This window comes from Zootoca vivipara, chromosome 8, assembly GCF_963506605.1.
Source record: "Zootoca vivipara chromosome 8, rZooViv1.1, whole genome shotgun sequence".
Classification (NCBI taxonomy): domain Eukaryota; kingdom Metazoa; phylum Chordata; class Lepidosauria; order Squamata; family Lacertidae; genus Zootoca; species Zootoca vivipara.
In genome coordinates this window covers 15473692-15498267 of record NC_083283.1, presented here as the reverse complement: position 1 = coordinate 15498267, position 24576 = coordinate 15473692, and the positions used below count along the sequence as shown (strand labels likewise).

At 45.3% G+C, this 24576-nt stretch overlaps 1 protein-coding gene and 1 long non-coding RNA gene across 2 annotated transcripts in view; both read right to left on the bottom strand.

The window, feature by feature from the left end:
• Positions 1 to 24576, bottom strand: part of EXT1 (exostosin glycosyltransferase 1) — a 258264-nt gene that overhangs the window by 47213 nt on the left and 186475 nt on the right. The window lies entirely within an intron of this gene.
• Positions 530 to 24576, bottom strand: part of LOC132592536 (uncharacterized) — a 33021-nt gene continuing 8974 nt past the window's right edge. The window contains exon 2 of the long non-coding RNA XR_009557988.1: positions 530 to 24572. This is a non-coding gene — a long non-coding RNA (uncharacterized LOC132592536). The remainder of the gene's footprint in view (positions 24573 to 24576) is intronic.

Here is a 24576-nt window from a genome sequence, read left to right as displayed (position 1 = left end):
GAACCTGAGATGCCTGTACCACAACCTGCCAGGTAGTCAATAGATCCACAAATGAGCTTGGGAACTAGAGGTCAGTAGAGTTCAAAATTTGCAGACCTGGTCTGTCTTTACTTGTAAGCCTCAGCCTGAAAGATAGAATCATGTGCATCTTGGAGAAAAGGTGGGCTATAAATGCAATAAATAAAATTTATTATTATTATTACTTATTAGATTGCTACTTCATGTTTTCTTCCAAAGGAGTCCAGGGCAATGAACATATCACTAGCAATACAATCAGAAGCTGTAAGAAACAACCTTCTCAAACAGTTTAGAACAACCTTCTGTAAAAGTTTGTAACTCCTGAATACAACCACATACTCTTAACTAATAATTTCAGGGTTGCCAGGGACAGAACTTTCAGCCATCAAATGCCTAGGTAAAATGGGATGTTTACATTTCCTCCCTAAAAGTTAATACAGTGGTGCCTCGCTAGACGAATTTAATTCGTTCCACGGGTCTTTTCTTATAACGAAAAATTCGTCTAGCGAATCCCATAGGAATGCATTAATTGAATTTCAATGCATTCCTATGGGAAACCGCGATTCGCTAGACGATTTTTTCATAAAACGAATTCATCTAGCGAGGCAACCTCCGCTCGAAAAATCCTTTCGTTAAGCGGAAATTTCGTTAAGCAGGGCATTCGTTAAGCGAGGCACCACTGTCGTGGGGGAGACTGTATCAATAAAAGCATGGGACCCTCTTGAAAAATGGCATCCACCCGCATCTTTCTTTTAGAAGCACACTCAACTTATGCAGGAAATAGATAGTTATGACAATGGCTTCAGCCGCACACCACAGCAGGCCACCGTTAAATAGCTTGCTGTGAATGATCAGATGGTACCCACTTTATTCATCCCATTGGATTAAAATTATGTCTGGCAATTTGCATTCAAGGTTTATTCTGCGCCTTCCAAGGTTATAGTGTGGCTTGTTGCTTCCCCACTTGTGCTAGGGGAAGAGCAGAATGGGAAGATCTGCTTGCTCACAGTAAGCCAATAACCATGGTTTACTGTGACAGGTGGACCAACCTAATGTCACATAGGTTAGGGAAGGACTCAGATCATGATTTACCACAAACTGAAGACCAGTTTGGTGGTTATCTTCAGCAAACCCCTTCCTCGCCAAACTGGGTGCCCAAGAGCTCTTGCACATTGCACAGATTTTCTGGTCAAAATGTGGAACGTTCAGTTCACAAGGATTGCTGATGTGGACTATTGTGTCTCACTATGTGAATGGACCGGGGCCCAGAACACGCCTCACAATCTCCTGGGGCTGCAAGCTGCAGGACAATCAGAAAGTTTGAAGAGGTTTTGTAGGTTGTCCAGGCCAACTTATTTCCTGCTCAGTGGAAGGAAACCAAAGTTAGATAGAGCATTCCCAACAGATGGCTGTCCAGCCTCTGGTTGAGACCTCCACTGACGATGAACCCACCACCTCTCCAGGTGAGTGTTTCTACTGCTGAGCTGCTCTTACCATCAAGAGATTTCTGGCCAGCCAAAATCTACCCTCCTGTAGCTTAACCCCATTAGATCTAGACCTCTCCTCTTGGGCATCAGAAGACCAGAATTTGCTGTCTTCTATGTAACAGACTTTCGGACATCCTAAGATTTGTAGTTCATTGTAGTTCAAGATTTTATTGTCCACAATTGCTGCTCTTGTAGCTCTGGGCTTTAGCATGAAAGTCACCAAGTTAGAGCAGCCTCTCGGACGTTATATTGGAAATTCTAACAGCCACCCTTTAATTTTCCTCCAAGATATATCTCAAAAGAGAAGCCAAGGCCAGCAAGGAGTTCAAGTCCGACAAAATGCATTTCGCAAGCACCATACTTAATCGGCTGTCGGATGCAGTGAAGCAGGTTAACATTGCCAGCCAGCTGCCTGCTGTGGCAGTAGGAACACATTCTGCTTACCTCCCCTCCCCACTGTTTTCTGAGCCAAAAAGAAAAGAAAAAGCAGCCGGGGGGGGGGGAGAGCTGCTGTGGCAAGCACCCAAATCTTTCCAGTTCTCCTTTCCTGAATCTGCACACTCCGTAGGAAAAAAAACACCATATACTATCATCCCAAATGCAGCATCTGGATCAGTTAAAGTGTCGCAACAGCTAAAGTAATTAAATACACATGATACTTCAGGGCAAAACGGCAAGAGTTCTTCCTTATTTTTTCCAGCGTATTAAGTTTCAGCTATTAACCAATCGGGAAGTTTGCAGCACATGAACTCTTAATGCGGATAGTTCAGAAGTACCGAAGAGAGAAAGAGCGAGACGGGGAGACAAAGAGAGAGCGCCCAAAGAGAATCGCCGGTTCTGTTCCACCGAATGCCTTGCTGGCTGCTTTCCATTAAGGTACCTTGGCTTTTAAATAAGCTGTCAAGTAAAACTTGGCATCCGAAACAGAAAAGTGAGTAACGGCTTTTGCAGGAAACCCAACAGCTCAGCTGCGTGTCAAGAGAGACGGTCGTCTAGGAGTGAGCTCTAACGCAGCACACTTGGGCAGGCGCCACTGCCATTAAATTGGCTGTGTCTGGATTGAGGTTCAGTGCCATTTAGGGATAGTCCTTCACAAAACACACACACACACCCTATACAATTGGTAGGAACTTCAAACTTCTTTCTTCACTCAAGCACTGGTTTTCTGAATTCAGGGCAGGGGAAGTTTGGAAGGTGCAAAAACATAATTGGAAAACTCCCCCCCCCCTCCTGCTTAAAGAGCTAATTGATTTCGCAGGTGTTTAATTATCATTTGCTGTGAGATAATACCTTGTAGTGCCATAAAAAATGGATTTAATTTTCGAGTGCTTGCAGAACCATTGCCAAAGCCAAGTTAGAGCTAAAGCAAGATAATTATTCTATAAATCAAACACACTGCCTCCTTTCTTTGAAATTTTTAATACTTGGCTATAATGATATCTGACGACCTTGAAACCAACATAAAAAGGAGTTTTGTGCCAAGCGCCAAGAGGCAGCCATCAAGAGTATTTCATTCAGTCTGGTTCATTAACATTGGATCAGCCAGACATTGCACCCTTGACGTAGCCAAGCAAAATAGGCTGAGGTGTTAGCAAAGTGGCAGAAATTATGGAAACGCTGGTCGTCGTGGCCCTTTGGAACACAGGAAAGCCAACGAACGTGACACAGCCAAGCTGGATTCGCCAAAGGAGCTCTGCAAAATAAGTTTCAACAATGGATTTTGAAAGTGCAGAGGAGAAAAAGACCAATTCCTTTTATGGCTTCAACAGGTATGAATTCAGTGCAGTTTCCTCCCCATCCCTGCCCATGATGGAGAGCCAGGCTCCTAGAACATGTCTTAGAATCTAGTGCACCAGAATATGAAGAAACCAGATTATGATACAGTTGAAGGTTTAGCTATGCATTGTTGCCCAGAAAAGAAATTGAGGCAGAACTGGAATGTGATTCTGATGTATTCTGCAACTGTTGCATCACTTTCATCGTGAACTAGTTGTGATTTTTCAGGAGGTGATCATGATATAAGCCTGATATTACAGGGGAAAGTGCACGGGGTCATGTTAGCATGGATGGAACATGAGAAGTTACATTATACAGAGTCAGACCCATTGGTCCAGCTAGTTCAGCATAGCCCGCACTGACTGGGAGCAGTAATCTGGGCTTTCAGACTGGAGCATCTCCCAACCCAACCTGGCGATGGGTGGGATCAGAGCCGTCTTCCCCATTGGGTTTGCTGGTGCATTTCGCCAGGGCGCCAGCTTCTCAGGGGTGCCCCAGCGAGTGGGGGAAGCTGCGCGGCTTTGCCGGCGGCCTCCCCTTTCCCTCCTGCATGCCCACCAGCTGCGCCCTGTCAACCATATGGCTGGCGGGCATGCAGCTTGGCTCTCAAGCCTCTTCGGGAGGAGAGCAATCCCTGAAGAGGCTTAGGATGGAAGCTGCGCCCCGCCAACTATATGGCTGGTGGACGTGCAGCTTCCTTCCCAAGGCTCTGCAGAAGGAGAGCGATCCCCGCAGAGGCTTGGGAAAAGGTAGACAACTCTGGGAAACAGGGGCGGCGGGCGCCGGAGGGATATTTGCACCACGGCGCCAGATATGCTTAAGACGGCCATGGCTGGGATTGAATCTGAGAACTTCTGGATGCAAGGCAAGTGCTCAGCCAGCCTTCCCAGTGCTGTTCCATATGGCCCAAGGTTTCTCTACTGGCTTAATCAACACATATGGAGGCCTCGGAAGACATCACTCTGGGTAAATAGGCCATAGTTGTGACTAAGGTCCATTCTGCGACTTAGGGACGGCTTTTGAGTCACCCTAAGGGACATGGGTATCATTCTGGTGTGGCTCCTCCACTAAACATTGGAAATAAGGTGATTCATGGGGGGGGGGGGAGAAGCCTATGCCATTATGAGTCAACCCTTTGTCAACATCATCAAGTTCCCACAACTGCGGCATGTGGAAGTCACATTTAAAAATAAAATAAAGTGGATGCAATCTGTAGGTTAGAAAATCTGTGCACACAGTGATATCTGATGTGCATCGTGAGAGTTTCTTCCAGTTCTGAGACCACTGGTGGGGTAAGTACCAGACCTTTCCATCCCGTGACAGCCTAGTTGAAAGGGACAAGGGGAGAAGATGGCCCAGCTCCTACTCCACCAGGGCTATAATCTCATTGTGCAGATGGGCACTAAGGTATTTTAAATCACATTTACAGCCTCTAATGGCTGTTCAGATGCTCGCCGTGCAGTGCTATGCTATACATAAAAATACTCCGATATAGAAGCCATTAAAGTCAAGCTCGGCTCTACTTAGTGAAATATGCTTTAATGATTTCATCGGACAGAAGCATCTTCAGTGAATAGACAAGCCCTATTTCGGATAAATCTATGTCACATGTCTTCGGGCAGACACATCATGGACCTGTCAAATGCATCAAGTTTTATTTCCCACAGGAGGGGTCATGGGATCTAAAACTCATTACTCTTCGACTAATATTAAGAGGAGGGATTTCTCACTTGCTAATACTTGGCTTCACTTTTGGAGATGTTGATAGGTTTGGGGGCAGGACTTTCATATAACGACTCACATCCGAAAGAACAAAATAATGCATGCTTGATGTAACTATCAATGGGATTAAAGATACTTATTACCTGCTTCTCGTCTAGGGGTGAAACGTCTGGCGCAAAGAAGCCAAAGTCAGAAGCATGGCTAGCCTGAGCTGTTAGGAGGCCAGAACTAAGTTGGGGCAAGGAAGATGTCATTGTTAGATGGAATCATATTCCATTTTGCCAGTTTCTGCTGTCAACTGAAACGAAGAATGAAATAGAAACGAGCCTCAGAAATGTCTGGAAGTGACAGATCAGCTTCATGCCTTCCTCAGAAGAGGTCAGCCTTCCAGATGTTGCTGGGCTCCCATTTTGCATCAGCGTTGGAATAATCAAGGGTTCACTGTAGCCCAACAACATCTGCAGGGTACCAGAAGGCTACCGTAGATGATACTACGCTTCTTTTTAAAACCAGATGTCCAGCACAGTCTCCAGATTTGGCAACACCAGTGCAGAGTTATTCTTGGGGTCGCAGGAAGGATCAAAGGAGCAAAGCAGTGCAACCCCCTGCTGGGGCAGGCCACCCACACACTCAGCCACCCATGTGATCCATATGTGTCACAAGCAGAGAGAGGAGGCGCACACAAAGATGGAGCAAACATGCGATGGGAAAAGGCAAAAGAGGCCCCTTCCTCCAAGAATCATCAGCCAAGAAAAAAACATCCCACCCACCCTCAAACACAAATGCAGAAAATGAGAATGGATCCTGAGCGTTGGGTTCATGCCATACCACAAAAACAAAAAAACAAAAACACCCTGGTCTGTGGTTAAGGCAGTTTTCTCAGATGTCCCAGTACAAGTAGGAAAGAAAAACCAAGTTCATATAAGGTGGCTTGGTGGGACTTTCCCCAACTATCAGAGGTCCTTTTTTTGTGCTAATTATCGTACAAAACAAATCTGGATTTTTAAAAAACAAAATAAAAAAATTCCTTCCAGCAGCACCTTAGAGACCAACTAAGTTTGTCATTGGTATGAGCTTTTGTGTGCATGCACACTTCTTCAGATACACTGAAACAGAAGCCACCAGATGCTTATATATAGTGAGAGGGTGGGGGGGTATTGCTCCCTCCTTGTGGTGGGAGTGGGTGTACTACGTCAGACCAACACGGCCACCTACCTGTAACTTGGATTTTTTATATTTTTTTGAGGGGTGGTTAGTTGGGAAAACAATTCCACAGATCTTGGAGGGGAAGCTGTGGGCCATTGAACAAGCTTTTTTTTGCTTGTGCACAAAATATCTGCATTAATTGATGCTTGACCACATCTGCATCCAGAATATTTGGTTTGCTCCGTTGCATCAGCCTGAGAGATGCTGAAACGCAGCCCCAGTCTTCCACCCGCTGACTTCCTCCAGCAGCGAAGGAGCCAGCACCCCGCAGGATCAAACCACTTTCCTTTTAGCATTCTTCCCGCGCCGCTAGAATGTGCTAAGTCCATTTGTGAGCTAATACATTATTTACACAAGTTATTCAGGCATAGCAGCCAGGATATGAAACATTTATCAACAAAGGGTCCAGTTTGTCATTTAAAAATAATTATGTTTCTTTAGGAGAAACTAACAAATTCTGTTGGCCTAGAATTATTTATTACACAACTTCGCGGGCACAAAGGGATGCTCTGTTTTAAGACGCCAGTGATTTTGAAGCAGGGAAGGCAAGCTGTCTCGGGAGAACTTTCCGGTGGTTTGTAAGCATTCTATCAAGGTGAGACCCTTATTGGTCACCTGTCCAGGTAGGCAGCCTACAGGAACCCATTAAAGAGAGACCCCACCCTTTCTATCCCTGCAGTTCTACAATTTAGCCAATAGGTGGTGCACTTCCACATTACCATTCCACCCAACAAACCATCTCTTTGGGTTGCCTTTTTCGCAATCAAAACATACAGAGTTGTTATGGTTTAATTTTCTCTTTTGGCTGCCTGATGGAAAGCTCACAGTACAGACCTGGGGAGGGTTCGGTGGGATTGACTTGCCCTTCCAGCATTTGCTGCTCAGCAAAAACAAGAAAGGTGGTTAAATGGAAGTCTAGCAGAAATCACTGTGCTGACGGGATGAGTTAGTTGGATAACACGCACCCTCTGTAGCGATTGTGCGTGTGAAGATATATATGGACCCTGCAATAATGCAGTGAATTATTCCCCCCCCCCCAGTATGGATCTTTAAGTAGCCAGAACAGCACTATCCAAACACTGAGATAGCTCAGTCGGTAGAGTACAAGACTTAATCTTAGGGTCGTGGGTTCAAGTCTCACATCAGACTTGTGGGAAGTAGGACTGTTTGATTCTCATTGGTCCTTTCCAGCTCTGTAATTCTATGGTTACAGGTAGGTAGCCGTGTTGGTCTGGGTCGAAGTAAAATAAAAAAATTCCTTCAGTAGCACCTTAAAGACCAACTAAGTTTTTATTTTGGTATGAGCTTTCGTGTGCATGCACACTTCTTCAGATACGTATCTAAAAAAATTCCTTCAGTAGCACCTTAAAGACCAACTAAGTTTTTATTTTGGTATGAGCTTTCGTGTGCATGCACACTTCTTCAGATACAGTGAAATGGAAGTTTCCAGGCACTTATGTAGAGAAGGGGTGGGGAGGGGTGGGGATGGGGAGGGGGGATCACTCAGAAGGGTGGTGGAAATGGGTGATTGACTGACTGATAGCTGTTGATGACCGCAAACGACTGCAAATGGTTTTGCATGAAAAAGCAAGGGTTGAGATGGCTGAAGATCGCTTATAATGTATAATGAGATAAGAACCCGATATCTCTGTTCAAACCAGGTCCCTCCATGGTTTTGAGCTTGGTGATAAGTTGCAATTCAGCAACTTCTCTTTCCAGTCTATTTCTGAAATTCTTTTGTAGTAAGACAGCTACTTTGAGATCTTGTATAGAATGTCCTGGGAGATTGAAGTGTTCTCCTACTGGTTTTTCTCCTACTGGTTTTTTTTACGTATCTGAAGAAGTGTGCATGCACACGAAAGCTCATACCAAAATAAAAACTTAGTTGGTCTTTAAGGTGCTACTGAAGGAATTTTTTTATTGTAATTCTATGATTCTACACAAGCACCAGCAAGTGTTGGAGGAGCCTTGCAGAAGTATTTTAAAGTTAAAAATAAATAAAATGAACCTTAATTTTTTTTTGGGGGGGAAGCCTTCACATAGTCCAGTAAGGACAGAACCATCTCAGTGGGCAAAGAATACTCACTCTGGTGTGTGTGTGGAGGGGATGAGGGCAGACAGAATGGAGTATCACACAACAGGGCTTGGTGAGCAGCAGCACGCTCCACGCCACAACATTTTGTTGTGGGCCCTGCTTGTTATTACACAAAAGCGAATCAACCCATCATTTGTCCCCAAGGAGTTTAGCAGAAGCCTATGAAGGGGGGGGGGAGACACACACACATACCCCACCCGCTGCCCAAACAAAGCTTAATTTGCTGTCTGAGCTGTCAAGCTTAAGCAGTTTTAGTTTTTAAACTTCAGCAGAAGCAGTGACTCTGTCCCTCACATCTTCTCATCCGCCGCTGCTGTTTCCTAGCTTCTATTCTTTCTTCCGTCTTGACAGCGACAGCAGACGCAGAACATTCTGGTAGCCCTCCCCTCCTCAACAGCATTCTCGGGGAACTGGGTAATTACTTTGCCAAGACATTCCCAAGAGCAGGGGGGGGGGAGGAAGGAAAGAGAGGGGAGCCAGGACTCTCTCCTTATCAGTGAGCATTCAAAGCAAACCCTCTGAAGTGGCGTACATACGAACACCCTCCCTGATCCAGCACCTTCAAGGCCTGTCTATTTCCGCCTGTCAAAACACTTCGGAAAGTGGTGGCTGAGTGAAGCGTTTGGCACCAGTCTGGCGGAGACGCTATGTGGCAGATGAGCGTCATCCCTATTCTCTGGGAAACTGCTCGGCTCACAACCTTTTACGCTTAAGGAGGGGGGGGGGAACCCTTTAATTTTTTATTTTTTAAAAAAAGAAAACACTTTTCGTTTAAACGCACGGACGGCTTTTTCACACAGCTGCAAATGCCACGGAGACAGACGCTGAGCTTCTCTCCGTCTTTGCAACTCAGGCTTCATTCCAAGCACCGGTTGCTTAGCAGAACAGGGCCCTTGTGCCCTTTTCAACCCGGTGCAAACATTTGACTTCACGTGTCGATTTTTGGTCATTGTTGGCAGAGAGAGAGAGAGAGAGAGAGAGAGAGAGAGAGAGAGAGAGAGAGAGAGAGAAGGGGGGACGCTCAGAAAAATTGTGGGAGAAATTACCAGGAAAACAAAAGTTCAGGCAACAAAGGGTGAAGCCAGGCCTCAGTGCCGATATCTGAATTTACTCTGGGGAAACATGGGAATGGAATAATCATCTGGTTGCAAGGGTATCCCTCTATACAAGAGGACACCCCCCCCCGAGGTCCTTGTCTCTGCCTATATAATATTCCAGAGAGTAATCTCTTGATAATGGTTCTGTTGACCGGGGTGGGTCAAAGAGAAGTGAAATTCATAGGCTGGATTCTTTGGATAGTCTCCTTCTTTGGAGGTCTTTAAGCAGAGGCTTGACAGGCATATGTCAAGAATGCTTTGATGGTGTTTCCTGCTTGGCAGGGGGTTGGACTGGATGGCCCTTGTGGTCTCTTCCAACTCTATGATTCTATGATTTTGTCTCAACTCTTTTCCGTCCAGAACTACCCGCTTTCTGGGCAGTCACCACATGGTGGCAATGTAGGCCAGGTTTGCCCAACCAGGTGGACTACAACTCCCATCAGCCAGGGCCAGCAGAGCCACATTGGTGGTTGGGGAGTTGGGAGTTGTCCTCCGAAACATCTGAAAGGGAGCAGGTTGGGGAGAGCTGGAGTAGATTGTGGGGGCATATGCAGGGCATATATTCGTGGAACGCACAGGGTCCCACTTTCAGAAATCTCACAGTGATTTTGCAAAGGAGGATAGGAGTCCAAAGAAGTAAGAGCGCTGAATTTGGGGTTATGCACAAGGCAAGGGCGCGGGTGGTGCTGTGGGATCGGCAAGCCCTAGGCCACAGAGCCTAGGGCTTGCCGATCAGAAAGTCAGCAGTACAAATCCCCCAAACGGGGTGAGCTCCCATTGCTTGGTCCCAGCTCCTGCCCACCTAGCAGTTCGAAAGCATGTCAAAGTGCAAGTAGATAAATAGGGACCACTCCGGCGGGAAGGTAAACGGCGTTTCCGTGCACTGCTCTGGTTCGTCAGAAGCAGCTTAGTCATGCTGGCCACATGACCCGGAAGCTGTATGCCAGCTCCCTCGGCCAATAAAACGAGATGAGCGCAGCAACCCCAGAGTCGTCCGCAACTGGACCTAATGGTCAGGGGTCCCTTTACCTTTACAAGGCAAGGAAGCCAAATGATTGGATGGCTCAGTTGGCTGAAGCGTGGTGCTGATCATGCCAAGGTTGCAAGTTTGATCCCAGCTTCGTATTCCTGCATTTCCCAACTCTGCAATCCTATGATTCTGTGACTGCTGAAGTCCTGGCACTGTTTCTCCCCACCCCATGACTCAAAGCATTTACAGAAAAGGAACTGGCTCACCCTGAATGTAGCAACTGAACTGGGGAACCATACTGAGATGAGTGTTCAGCTGCTGACCAAATGAACTGATCTGAGCACAGATGCAAATGTCTCCATGCAATCTGCATAGGAATACGCATAAGAACACGAGAAAAGCCTTACTGAGTTCAGGCTGAGGGTCCATTTGGCCCAGCATTCTGTTTCCACAGGGGCCATCCAGATACCTATAAGGAAATCCTGCAAGCAGGACTTGAGTGAAACAGCCCTCTCTCGAACTGCGACTCCCAGCCACTGGTATTCAGAGGCAGCAGTGGAGGAAGAACATCTCCACTGTTGCTAATAGCCACTAATAGCTACTAGTAATAGCTTTATCGCAGGGACCCAGGTGGCGTTGTGGGTTAAACCACTGAGCCTAGGGCTTGCTGATCAGAAGGTCAGCGGTTCGAATCCCTGCGACGGGGTGAGCTCCCATTGCTCAGTCCCAGCTCCTGCCAACCTAGCAGTTCGAAAGTACATCAAAAAGTGCAAGTAGATAAATAGGAACTGCTACAGCGGGAAGGTAAACGGCGTTTCCATGTGCTGCTCTGGTTCGCCAGAAGCGGCTTTGTCATGCTGGCCACATGACCTGGAAGCTGTATGCCGGTTCCCTCGGCCAATAATGCGAGATGAGTGCGCAACCCCAGAGTCGGTCATGACTGGACCTAATGGTCAGGGGTCCCTTTACCTTTAATAGCTTTATCATCCATGCATTTGTCTAATCCTCTTTCAAAGCCATCCAAGTTGGTGGCCATTGGTACCTCTTGCAAGGGTGGATTCTAGTTTAGCTATGCACTGCATGATTGAAGTCCTTATTCTGCCTGTTCTGAATCTTCCAACATTCAACTTCATCATCACCATCGTGTTAGATACATGGAAACAACATCAGAGTTCTACTATTATGAGAGGGGACTTCACGTAACTTAGCCTTCTTCTGTCGCAACTAACACGCAATGCCTCCAAAGAGGAGAGAGCAGTGTTAGATAACTCAGATATATAAGCTGGGCACCAAATGGTTTATTAAACCAGGGTTACAGCTTCTTAAACCAGGGTTACATGGCTTGAAAGTTGAATTTCTCAATATGACTTTTTGGTTCCTGAAATTCATTCTGATTGTGCAGATAAAACATAAGGGATAGGATTCTACTGGATGTGTTGCTAGCGTATGAAAACAGGCAAGATCCAAGGATCCCCAGGCATGCACCTCCAGATGGTGGAGACTCCTGGCGCCTGGGCATCTTCCCTCGGTCGCAAGTGGCCGATAACCAGGTGCAAAATGCGCTTGGCAAATTTCGAACACTGGAAGGGAGCATATCAAAATCTCACAGTCTGACTTCAGCTACTTCAGGATTTGTTATTTGCTTTTCCAAAGAGTAGAGAAATAATTGATGCATGAGACCCATAGGTAGGTCGAAAGTCGTCTATGACTAAAGCACTAAAGCAATAACCATAAAGTCTCTGTTCCCATTAAGTCATTGGCACCTACTTGGGTCTATGCTATGCCTATAGTCTCATTAATTCCCTATTTCTCCAGGACCTGGCACAGGGGTAAAGTTAATTTAAGCAGGAGAAAGGCAATTAGCTCTTACATTGCATTTAAATTGAAAATCATTTCTTCCCCATCTTTGAACACACTTTTTGTTCTTGAAATCTAAATCCCCCAATTCCTAAGCTGATATTAATCAAGCCATGTTTTTCTGAAAGTGTCGAGGTCACTAATGAATACACAAATCCTTACTTCTGGGCATGTCGATCTTTTTCGGCTGCTTTGTTCCAGCATTTGCCGGTTACTGAGCCTGCCAAGTTAAAGAAGGAAGGAAGGGGGCGGGGGGGGCAACTTCTACGTTACTTATTATGTGATTAGAAGCTATTTAGCCCAATAAGGCTCAAGCTTTTACTCAAACAAATTAATAGATGCAAACAAAATGTTTTGTGTCAACACGCTTGTCATTCTAAGGACGGAACTAGCAGGTCATAGCAGGAGGGTGGTTGAGTCTGGATGCAAAAGCCAAGACTCAAACCACTCAACCACTCAGCCCGTTTAGTAGCCCATGTGGTGGAAACTGATTGGACTTCCTTTGGCATAGCACAGAAGCTACAAACAATATGTGTCAATTGCAACTTAGGCATGCACATATAAAAATAACAATAGAGAGTTGCATTATCGGCTAAGGAATACCAACCAAAATGTTGCAGAGATCTTAGAGCACATTCTAAAAGCAGACATTCTGCTGAATGGGGTACTAGGTAGCCCCAGGGACCTTGCTGTTTGAACTGAGAGTAGAGACTAAGACAAATCCAACACTCTCCTGCAGATGAACATTGGAAAGTGAGTTTAAAGGTGAATGGGCAAGCTGTGCAGCAGGGAAGTTTCAGAAACCTCAGAGGAAACCTCCCGAGGAACCCTGGGGTTATCTAGAATGCAGGATAAAAACCAGAGTAGCCACTTAAGTACCATCAAAGAAGAGGAAGCATGCCATGGGACTGGGGCACGGGACAAAAGGAGCCTTTGGATTTGCAAAGCATTCGTACAGATGCACATTTAGAAAAAAAGTATTATTATTTTTTTGCTGTAATTCCCTCACGACAATGGGGAATGCTGCGACCAAGTGACCTGTCTACCTGCGGCCCAGGTGTGAACCTTTGATGGACAACTTCAATGCCCATATTCTTATGGTTCTGGGTCTCTAAACTACTCTTGGGCTGCACAGCCCGAAAGTAGGTCATCACACGACAACCTAATAAAGCCCACGATGCAATGTTCCGGTGAGAGCAGGAAACTGTCCCCTGGTATCTGATACTCCTTCTGGCAAAAAGCTGGGCAGTCAAGCAAATTTGCCTGCAGGTGGCACTCCAATAACACCCCCCTGCCCCAAGAAGCTGGCAAGACCTTTCCATGTCCTGCCAGCTACACAGACTTCCAGGCAGATCGCCCTGTGACTAGGCAAAGTGTAACTGAGGCATCATGACCTATATTCTTCTTTAGCTTGGTCTGGCGATCCTTCTGATTAGGAAATGCAGTCAGTCTGACGGAAGCCAGCCTGACAGATTTCATAGTTAGGAGCTTCCCTTGCTCAGGTCCACATCTTTTCACTCGCCCTCCTTCAACAGCCTTGGCTTTTGCCCTTGGAATATTGGGAAATGAAATCTTACTCGCTGGTACCATCTGTGCCCCTGCACCCGACATTATTCATTCATTTCCTGATAGATCACCTTCAGCATGTTGGCTGGGTGGGAAGCTACATAAACACACGTCGGTGGTGGGGAACCTGGGGCCCTGCATATGTTGTTGGGATTTCAACTCCCATCAGCCTCAAGCACCCTGAACAATAGTCAGGGGTGAGGACCATTGTTGTCCAGCAATGCGTGGAAGGTCCCCAGTCCCTCACTCCTGGATTGTTTAAAGCAGAACTTCATGTGGCCTGCAGAAGACATGCGGACATATTTAAGCTGCCCGTGCTATCGTTGAACAGTCACAAGAACCTCAGCTATATTTTCATAAACGAAAATAATAATGTAAGGTTCTGTTCTTTGCCACTGAGGTAAAGCAGTATGATCGTGAAGACTGCTATATCACCCAAAGGTAGTTTCCTAGTGTGGCTGATTGAGAGGATACAAGTTTCTGGAAATCACAAGTAGGGAGAAAGCTGTTGTGCTCAGGTCCCGCTTTCGGTCTTTTGACTGGCTACGTTGAAGGCAGGATGTTGTTCCTTCTGGTTTTATGAGAGACACAGCTAGGCAAAGAAAAGCAGTTCTAGCAGAACTGATCCCCAAAGTGTCATCTAACCCGGACAAGCCCTGTGGAAAGGATTATGGTGACCCGCTTTGTTTTCATATTGTTTGCTGATAATTCATTCGTGTGTTTTGAAGCTCCTTGTGAGTAGCCTCAGAAGGACTTGCATTCCGAAATACGGGATTTAAAATAATGGTGTGTTTGTGTGTGTGTGTGTGTGTGTGTGTGTGTGTGCGCGCGCATTCAGTCACTAAATAAAAGATCAGACATAAGGAAAAGTAGGGGAAATGGAAATCTAATTCATGGTGGCTTTTCTTTTCCTTTTCACTTTCATGACTGGTGAAGTCCAGTCAGAGGAAAATCTGCTGGTAGCATAAGATTTTTCTTTCGGCAACAGGGCCCTTAACCAATACAGCACATCCATCCGACCCTTTCTCTATTCAAACAGAAACAAAACTTTGAGTGTATTCCATTGCACATGTGCAAAGGCAAACATAGTCTGCAACTGCTACCTTCACAAAGGTTTGACTTTTAAGGGCAACTATCTCAGAAGACAAGATGTGACAGAAGAATCACGGATTGGCCACAAATCGGCCATTTGATAATTTCAGGTCCATGCTGAAATAAAGATGCAGATTGGCTACAGTTCTCCAATCACCTCTTGATAGATTTCCAGTATGGGCCTCAGTGCTCTGATCAAGGTCTCTCCCAGTTTGTGATACTGCTATCAGCACTGACTATTTCCCCCTGCCCCCCCCATTGGAGAGGGGAGTCCTTATTTCTGCTTCTTTTAAGCACACACTTCTAGTTTGCAAATTACCGCACCAATTATTCAACAAGTGCTTTCAGCCTAACACAAACAACAATTAATATGAAATATCCCCGTGCATCACTTTCTCCTCCCTGGCTTTGAGGCATTTGGGTAAGTGATTGTAAAAGGATCCGTTCTCAAGATTAGAGCCCACACCGTGTGGTTTCTGGATTTACATTTGCTGTTCCAAAGAACAGAATCTGATTCTGCCAGCACCTCACACTGAATAAGACATTCTGTCCTCAAACGGCGGTTGGCTTATTTCCTCACCGACTGCTTAATACTGTCTGGTTCAGTCATTGCCATTCCTCGTCCCCTAAAATCTGGAAAGCAGAGTCGCAATTCACTCCATATGGTTTCTTGAAGACTTTTAGTCACAACCGAGGAAAGAGACGCTTTGCTCATTTGAAATCACGCCCGCTCTAAAAATGCACTTCGTTCCCACTCTGTGGAGAATGGCCAGAGCCAGAGCAGATGCTTGGCATGCAGAAGATTCCCTGTTCTGTTCCCGACATCTCCAGGTAGAGCTGAGAAACACCCCTTTCTGAAACCCTGGCGAACTGCTATCAGTTTTCTCAAATCTGGGTCCCCAGCGGCTGTTGGACTTCAACTCCCATCATCCTGGGCCATGGGCCCTGCTAGCTAGGGACGATGGGAGTTGTAGTCCGACAGCAGCTGGGGAACTAAGATTGGGAAACACTGAGATACAGTGGTACCGCGCAAGACGAATTTAATTCGTTCCGCGAGTCAATTCGTTTTGCGAAAAATTCATCTTGCGAATCGCGGTTTCCCATAGGAATGCATTGAAATTTCTTTTTTTGACCATAGGAACGCATTAATTAAATTTCAATGCATTCCTATGGGAAACCGCAATTCACAAGATGAATTTTTCGCAAAGCGAATTCTTCTTGCGAGTCACCATCAGATCACAAGACTCATTCGTCTTGTGAAAAATTCGGCTTGCAGGGCATTTGTCTTGCGAGGTACCACTGTACTGAAATAGATGGACCAATGGTCAGCCTGTTATAAGAGATCTCACTATGGTGCTAAAGGGGTCAGATGGAGGCCAACCTTAAAAAAACAAAACAAATTAACATGCCATGGAAATGCTAATGCTATTCCCCCTCCCCAGTAATAATGAGATTTTTGTTTTTCTCAGCCTATGCACCCTGCACAAGACTTTTTATTATTATTTTTAAAAAAAGAGAGAATCCAGCAACATGCTCTGCAAGAAAGCCTCTCCTTTCCCCCAATTATCGGTGTGGCTTGCACACACATCTGTTTCTTCCCTGCCCCCGAGAGATGTCTGAAATCTAATTAACCAATTAATTTGCAAATATATACTAATTTATTCAAGGCAGATTTTCTTAGTGTTAAGCTATCCGACAGCGAGCCATATGCAGTACGGGGGAACAGGACTTCATTAAAATACCAAAGGGTTACTCAAACGGAATAAAAACTTAACATTTGTACTACAGTCAGCACCAGACATTTCCTCATTAAGGATAAGGAAGTGCTTGTATTTGCCTCTTGCTAATTTGTTTTCGCATGTTTGGTGTAAACCGGTTGTTAATCCATTTGATACCAAGGCACTATCACAGGGAGTGAGATCACGAATGCAAAAAAGAAAGAAAGACAGAGATCAGTGTTTTCAAATTCAGCTGCCAGATATATCTACCTATCTCCATCCTTGCAATTGTGAAAAGCCTTGCTTCCATTCCTGCTCTGCAGCAAGCCATAGTTTGCTGTTCATCCAAACCTGGCAAACTTTGGTTTGTGCAAACCCTTGCTTGCCCACGAACCAGGATCATACACCAAGGTTTGCAGTCTAGGATATGCTGACAATCCAAAAAAATGAAGTTTCTAAATCTGGACACAAAAGGCAAAGGAACAAGGAGAGCGAGGATGTGCCAGAGCTTGCTTTTAATGCTGTATTATGTTTTATTCTGAAGTCATCCATTGACTAAGTGTGTCCAGTGTGTCTTGATTTTGCAGTGATTCATGCATTGTACATACAACAGATACCCTTCAAGTGGGGAAAGCAATATTTACCAGCCCTTGTGGATCTTAGGGCATGCAGGGTAAGCTAAGCAGATCGACATCTAGTAAGTGCCCGGATGGGAGACTGCCTGGGAACCTCACGTATGCTGCCTTGAGTTCCACAATAGAAGAAGAATGGAATATAAATATACTAAATAAGCACCTAATTGACATTGCCCGATGATCCAATGTTAGAGTAGACCTATTGAAATTAATAAAAAAAGGTAAAGGGACCCCTGACCATTAGGTCCAGTCGTGACCGACTCTGGGGTTGCGGGCTCATCTCGCATTATTGGACGAGGGAGCCGGCGTACAGCTTCCAGGTCATGTGGCCAGCATGACAAAGCCGCTTCTGGCGAACCAGAGCAGCACACGGAAACGCTGTTTACCTTCCCGCTGTAGCGGTCCCTATTTATCTACTTGCACTTTGACATGCTTTCGAACTGCTAGGTTGGCAGGAGCTGGGACCGAGCAACGGGAGCTCACCCTGTCGCCCTAGGCTATGTGGTTTAACCCACAGCGCCACCTGCGCCCCTACACTGAAATTAATAGACATAGCTAAATTTGATCCACTGTCAATTTGTGTCCATTCTCTAAATCTTTATTTGAATATGTACATCACGTTGCCTTAAGGCAACGCTCATTAAGGAAAATGTGCATTACTGTATTTTGTGTGTGTCTCTCTCTCTGTGCTTATATACACATATGCACGGACCTAAAGGAACACAGGCAGAAAGACAGACAACCCCACGGTTCCCATTCAGACAGCAGAAAGAACTAACATCGATATTTTCATGCGCCATCTGCAGCTCTAACGAAATGATGCTTTGCTCCCTGCCTCGGCAGGTAACATTATTTATGGAGAAAAGTGGAGTTGTAATATACAACGCTTCGGTAGAATGGTTTGAAAACAAAACAGGGGGGGAAAACACCCGAAGAGAATTGGGGTGGAATTGATGATCTGTTCTTAATTGCTGCGCTGAAAACGTTTTACCCAGCTCTGCGGCTGTGTGGGGGCAAAATACAACAGCTGGGTACAATTCTGGCAGCTATTAGAGAGATTATGTAATTTACAGTACAAGGGTTCCAGCCACAAGAAGGCTTCCCCCTCTCTGAAACAACCCGGTACGGTCTTTTCTCAGAAGTAAATAAACTTCCATAATTGCCAAATGCTCCATTACCGTATTATACAGTGTCAGAACCTGCACAAATTTGTTTCCCGAGAATTATCCTTTATAGCATACATATATTATACTAAATAAGCAGCGATGGCTGGCTATGAATTGCTAAGGATTGCTGCTGCCTACTTATTCTCACGAGATGCTTTTTTTTGGGGGGGGGGACCTGCCTGAGTGCTGTCACTACTCTAGAAGCCTCCGCCCCACCGGGAAACAAAACAAAGTGCATTGATTTTTATCATTTATTTTATTTAATTATTTATTTATGAACCACCCTTCCTCCAAACTGAGCGCCGGGTGTTCAACAAATGTAAGAGCGAAAGACATCAAAGCAAGCCTTTCCACATATATACTACTGGTATAATATACATATGCTACAAGAGGGACTTGGGTGGTGCAGTGGTCTAAACCACTGAGCCTCTTGGGCTTGCCGATCGGAAGGTCGGCGGTTCGAATCCCCACAACGGGGCGAGTCCCCATTGCTCTGTCCCGCCTCCTGCCAACCTAGCAGTTCGAAGGCATGCCAGTGCAACTAGATAAACAGATACCGCTGTGGCGGGAAAGTAAACGGCATTTCCGCACGCTCTGGCTTCCGCCATGGCGTCCCATTGTGCCAGAAGCAGTTTAGTCATGCTGGCCACATGACCCGGAAAGCTGTCTGTGGACAAACGCCGGCTCCCTCGGCCTGAAAAGCGAGATGAGCGCCACACCCCTATAGTCGCCTTTGACTGGACTTAACCTTCTGGGGGTCCTTTACCTTTACCTTTAAATGCTATAAAGGGTGATTTTTATTCCTTTAGGAAGAGCTGTGCTTGCAAAGAAGAAGACAGAAATGTGGGCTGAACCTGATAAAGGACCCAGGAGTTGCTCCCTTATTCTTCTGCTACCTGCCAGGGCTGGCCCTACCACTGGGTAGACTGAGGCACACACCATTGTGGGAACACAGGAGCCCATTGCGCCATCTAGCTCAGTAATGTCCACACTGACAGGCAGCTGCTCTCCCCCAACCCTACCTACCTGGATATATCTGGGATTGAACCTGAAAAGCAGATGCTCTGCCACTGAGCTAGAGGCTTTCCCCATAGCTCCCCCTCTTCTCTTGGCTTTTTGTGTAGCAAGTTTCCAAGTCTGCATGAAGAATCTAAGAGGGTTCAGATGAACAGTCTCCCTGCAGACAGTTGTGCTCAACACACAAACATTAGGAGAGAAACATCCCGGACAGCTGAGCCCTCAAATTGTTGTTTGAATGAACAAAGCTTCCATCTAAGGATGAAGTTGGTCATATATTCTAAGGCTGCCTTGCTCAACCTGTTGCCTTCCAAATGTTGTTAGAGCACAACTCCCATCACACCTGACCATTGGCCGCCATGCAAGCTGGGGCTGTTAAAATTTGTAGTGACACCAGGTTGTGGGAGGCTGTTCTGAAGTATGGATACTACTGGTTTGAACACAAATTTGTTCTGTATTTCGAAGCATTTCTACCAGCGCAGAGAAAGCGCAGTCCAAACAACTTCCAACAACAGGCTTAGAATAAATATCTTTCTAAACTTTACAAAAGTTTTAGCACAAACATCCACACTGAAAGGGATAACGTTCGCTGTTCTCAGAGTCAGTTAGGTCCTAAATTGTCTGCAACCTGTCAAGATTAAGATATGGTGTCATTAAAGCCAGCTCAGAGAAAACGTTTCCCTGTATGCACAATTACGGACAACGTGATTAGATAAAATGCTAAGATATACAGTAAATGGAGCCAAAAACGAAAATAGCGTTTCTTTCATATGCCCAGAAAGCAAATGTTAATCTAGCTTAAGTAAAATATGCAAGTATAACAAGATGAGAATTTTCCTCCCTGATAAAGAAAGTTATACTATTTTAAGGCATCGGGCTAATCCAGATTGGTTAAGACGACAATTCAAATACGTAGAAAAAGCTTGTTTAATTCTTCCTCAGATTGTACCATTTCAGACTGCAGGGTGTGTGCATGTGTTGGAAAGCTGCACCCTTTGAATGTTCTCCCTTTTGAAAACTCTCTGCATGTGGAAAGTAGGCCGATCAGGATTGTTAAAATATATTTTTTAAAAGTCTTGAAGCACTAGCTTTCCAAGCTGAGCATGCTCCGGATATCGAAGAGAGGCAAACTCCTTCTAAAGTATATTGTCTTTAGAGAATGATAAGAAATGCTTCTATAAAATGGGCCCTAATTTAAGTGAGCAGACACATTCCTTTTCATAGCACCTGGTTTACTCAGCAGCAGCCACAGCTAACGTGGAACCCTATGGATGTAATTCAATGCCAGAAGATGAGATTGCACACAATATTTAGACAAATTTACCAAGGACAGATCTAACAATGGTTGTTTAGGATTGGAAACTTGCAACCCTCTAGAGCAGGCATCCCCAAACTTCAGCCCTCCAGATGTTTTGGCCTACAACTCCCATGATCCCTAGCTAACAGGACCAGTGGTTGGGGAAGATGGGAATTGTAGTCCAAAACATCTGGAGGGCCGAAGTTTGGGGGTGCCTGCTCTAGATGTTTGTTGGACTACAATTCCCATCATCCCTTACTACTGGCCACAGTGGCTGGAGTCCATCAAGAGCGACAGGTTCCCCATCCTTTTTCATACCGTACTAACAGGAAACACACCCTACAATTGGCTGGTCCTTATGCGGCCAAAACGGCACCATCCATACACAAGTGAGAGGTATCGGCAGGCTTAGTGGGGGAACCAAAGTTTTGCAGAAACACAACAAATCTTTTTTTTGGGGGGGAGCCCTAAGTGAGAAAAACCTCAAAAACAGCACAATGGGGACTGAGCACGGAAAGCTCACTGACTGTTGGGAGTAGGCAGAACTGAAAGCTGAGTGGTGGTGGGATGGAGTCTCCTACCAAAGGGCAAAACTGCCCAGCAACGACACTGTATAGGAGAATGCTTCACTGCAAGGTGTTGTATCAGGTCCCACTAGTGAGAGTCGAGTAGCACGTCCAGATACATAGACAGCATGCCTCTGAAAATCAGTTGGAAATTACAGTGGTACCTCTACTTACGAATAACTCTACTTACAAATGTTTCTACTTGCGAACGGAGCTCTGTCCGCCATCTTGGATGCGGTTTAGATAGGATTTTTTCTACTTACGAATTTTTAGATAGGGTTGCTTCGACTTACGTTTTTTTTCTCCCAATGCATTCCTATTGGATTCAACTTACAAATTTTTTTGACTTATGAATTTAATGCGTTCGGAACGCATTAAATTCGTAAGTAGAGGTACCACTGTATTTGCAAGTTCTGCCCAATTTCATATGACCATGCTGTTTCTGGCTACTGCATTCAGAGCTTGCTCCTTGGGTGATGCTCTGGAAGAGCCAGAGACCCATTGCCCAGGTGGTTAAGTGCTATTCCATCACAACGAAGATTCCTTCCTTCCTTCTTTCCTTCTTTCCTTCCTTCCTTCCCTCCCTCCCCACACCTTAACCACAGTGAAGTTAACTTCTCCTGGAAGTCACCCTGATTTGCTTACTTGCCTATGTGTCGCAACTTTAAATTAATGTGACATTCCAGACAGCATCGTATTGATTTAGGTATTAATAAACCGCCGACTGTATCTGCCATTGATTGTAAATAAAACTAGCATTTTGCTGAGATCTTCAAACTTTCAAAAAGGACTCTGATCAAAATGGGTTCCTGCATTCGTGACAGCTTAAGCTATTAAAAAAGAAGGGGGGGGAACCCACCCCAAACACATTCCTCTCCATCTGCCTCAATGTCAAGCACAGTAAATTGCCTTTGACGTACATATGGGGTGGAATTTCTCCTTCTCCTTTATGTTTGTTAAATAAATGAGATGATGGGTTTTTATCCTGATGAAGAACAGAGCACAGGTGTGCAGGTTAGGTGTAAAACAGACACAGATTACTGAGGACTGCAGGTGGGCGAGACCTCAGATCTTGATGGGAAAGTTGCCTTCTTTATAGTGGAACCGTTGTTGTTGTTGTTGTTGTTGTTGTTGTTGTTTTAAAAAGGCAATTGGCTGAGCAAAGAACTGCAGTCTCTCTTACTTCAGACGGGAGTCATGATGAGAACAGCAATGTGGGATGTGAAATTTGAGGGCCACAAATTGATGTAAGCAAAGAAAAGTGACTCCTTCTCTCACTTCCAGTTTAGTGCTGAATTCCCAAACCAAGGATTCAGGAATGTGTATCGCATACATCTATTAAGGCTCAACATTTCCTGGTTCACCCAACAAGCAGACCCACAAACCCACAAACAATTCATCCAATCGCTGACATCTCCACTTCAATGATCTCAGGTAGCTGGGATCAAATCAGTCATCTGCTTGAAACTTGGAAGAACTTCTGCCTGCTGGAGCAGATAGCCTTTTTATTTTACTTTTATCTTGTTAAATCTTTATATACCACCCTATAACGAAAGTCCCCTAGGCAGCTTACACCCAGCCCTGGGTGAGCTGGACAAAATAGTTCCAGTAGTTGCTGAATAGACAGCTACTGTTTAATATTTGATGGGAGGAAATTCTGATGGGTAGATGTCCAATTTCTACTTTGTGCAGAACGGACGTCCTGATGGTGTTTGCATCTTCCATAGAAACACACTACACTTCAGCCATGGTCTGAGGTGCAATAACTCTTGGAACATTTGACAGTGCCTTTGAATGGCCACATTTGACCCACACTTGTACATTAAATGCTATCAGGTATCCCATGTTTTCATAATCTCCATGTCCCAAAGGCCACCTCAATTTGCTCTCCTGCCTTTGGAGGTCACTCAAGTTTACATCCAAGGTGGCCGTTTTGTATCTGAACAAATTCAATCTGAAGTTCTCGTCCGAGTGGTATGGAAGTCTCGCCCCCTTGTTCTACTAAGACTTTGAGGCATTTAATTTCCTCCTCTCTTAGAAGTTGTGCCTCAACTGCACTTTTCAACTCCAGCTTCCACTTACTCTTTCAGACGGCTGGAAGAACAGACCTTGAAGTCACCCGGCAGCTTTGCCGCGTTCCCAAGAAAGTATATGTAGCAATCAGCCCGCCACTTACAGCTCCCTTTTGATAAACCAAAGAGATTGAGGTCGGCAAATGTCCTATCAAGCAACTTGCTTCTCAGCCTTTGTTTCATTTCTTTACCCATCTTAAAGGTATTGCGGAAAGTTATATAAAAGAAAGAAATTCTTGCTTTAAACACACACACACACACACACACACACACACACACATTTTGGGAAAAGAAAGTTTGAATTTTTTTACCATTTCTGAGAATGGAGTGTTGTCAGTTTCAAGGAGAGCAAGCCTGGGCACTGGGCAGTGTGCATGGAGGTCCTGGGCTGCCCAGATGGCAAGACCAGCCCCTCTCTTGACCTCCCTGATGTGGTGCAAAGGAAAGCAGAGCAATATGTCTGGCACCAGCTTGGCTGCAGGAGTTGCAGGAAGGAGACGTACAAGGCACCATCCAACCATCTTAGGGACCCCACTCCAGATTTGTGTAGGGCTTACTTCTTAGCCTTTTCTTCTCCCACAGGTATCTCACAAGCCAGCTGAGGATGAGAGTTTTCCTTCTCCTAGATGGGCTATCTTCCTAGGTTGACAAGCCCCACCTGCCCCTCACTTCCCTCTACAGCAGAAACCACCTTCTCGACTGCTGGGCCGACTAAGGGTCTCGTTCGCTCAATCTGTTGGAGCCTGTCTTTGCATGCAATATTGTACTGACAGAAGCCCCATGAGGTGGTAAAAATGCCATGTTGGTTTTTGAAAGCCAAATGGCAGCACTTTGAACTGAACTTGGAAGCAAACAGGGAGCCAGTGGAGATGCTTCTCACCTGCTGGACTCATCGAGGAGCATTCTGAACTAACCTGAGTATTCAGGCGATCCTTTCTACTTCTACATCCTCATCTTTCTTTGTTTTATTAGTGCTTGATACTGGTTATTTACTTGCTGTAATTTTGACGTGAGGAGCCCTGGGAGCTTTTCTCAACTGAAGGGTGGCATGTGAGTATTTTAAAACAAATACGTAGATTGTCTCACTTGACAGCCCACAGAATACCCTTGGGTAAAGTACTCACACTTAGTCATTCCCTCTCCCTCTCCCTCTCTGTCTTATAGTGCAATGCTATGCAGGTCTACTCAGAGAAAAATCTGAATTTTATTATGTACCTGA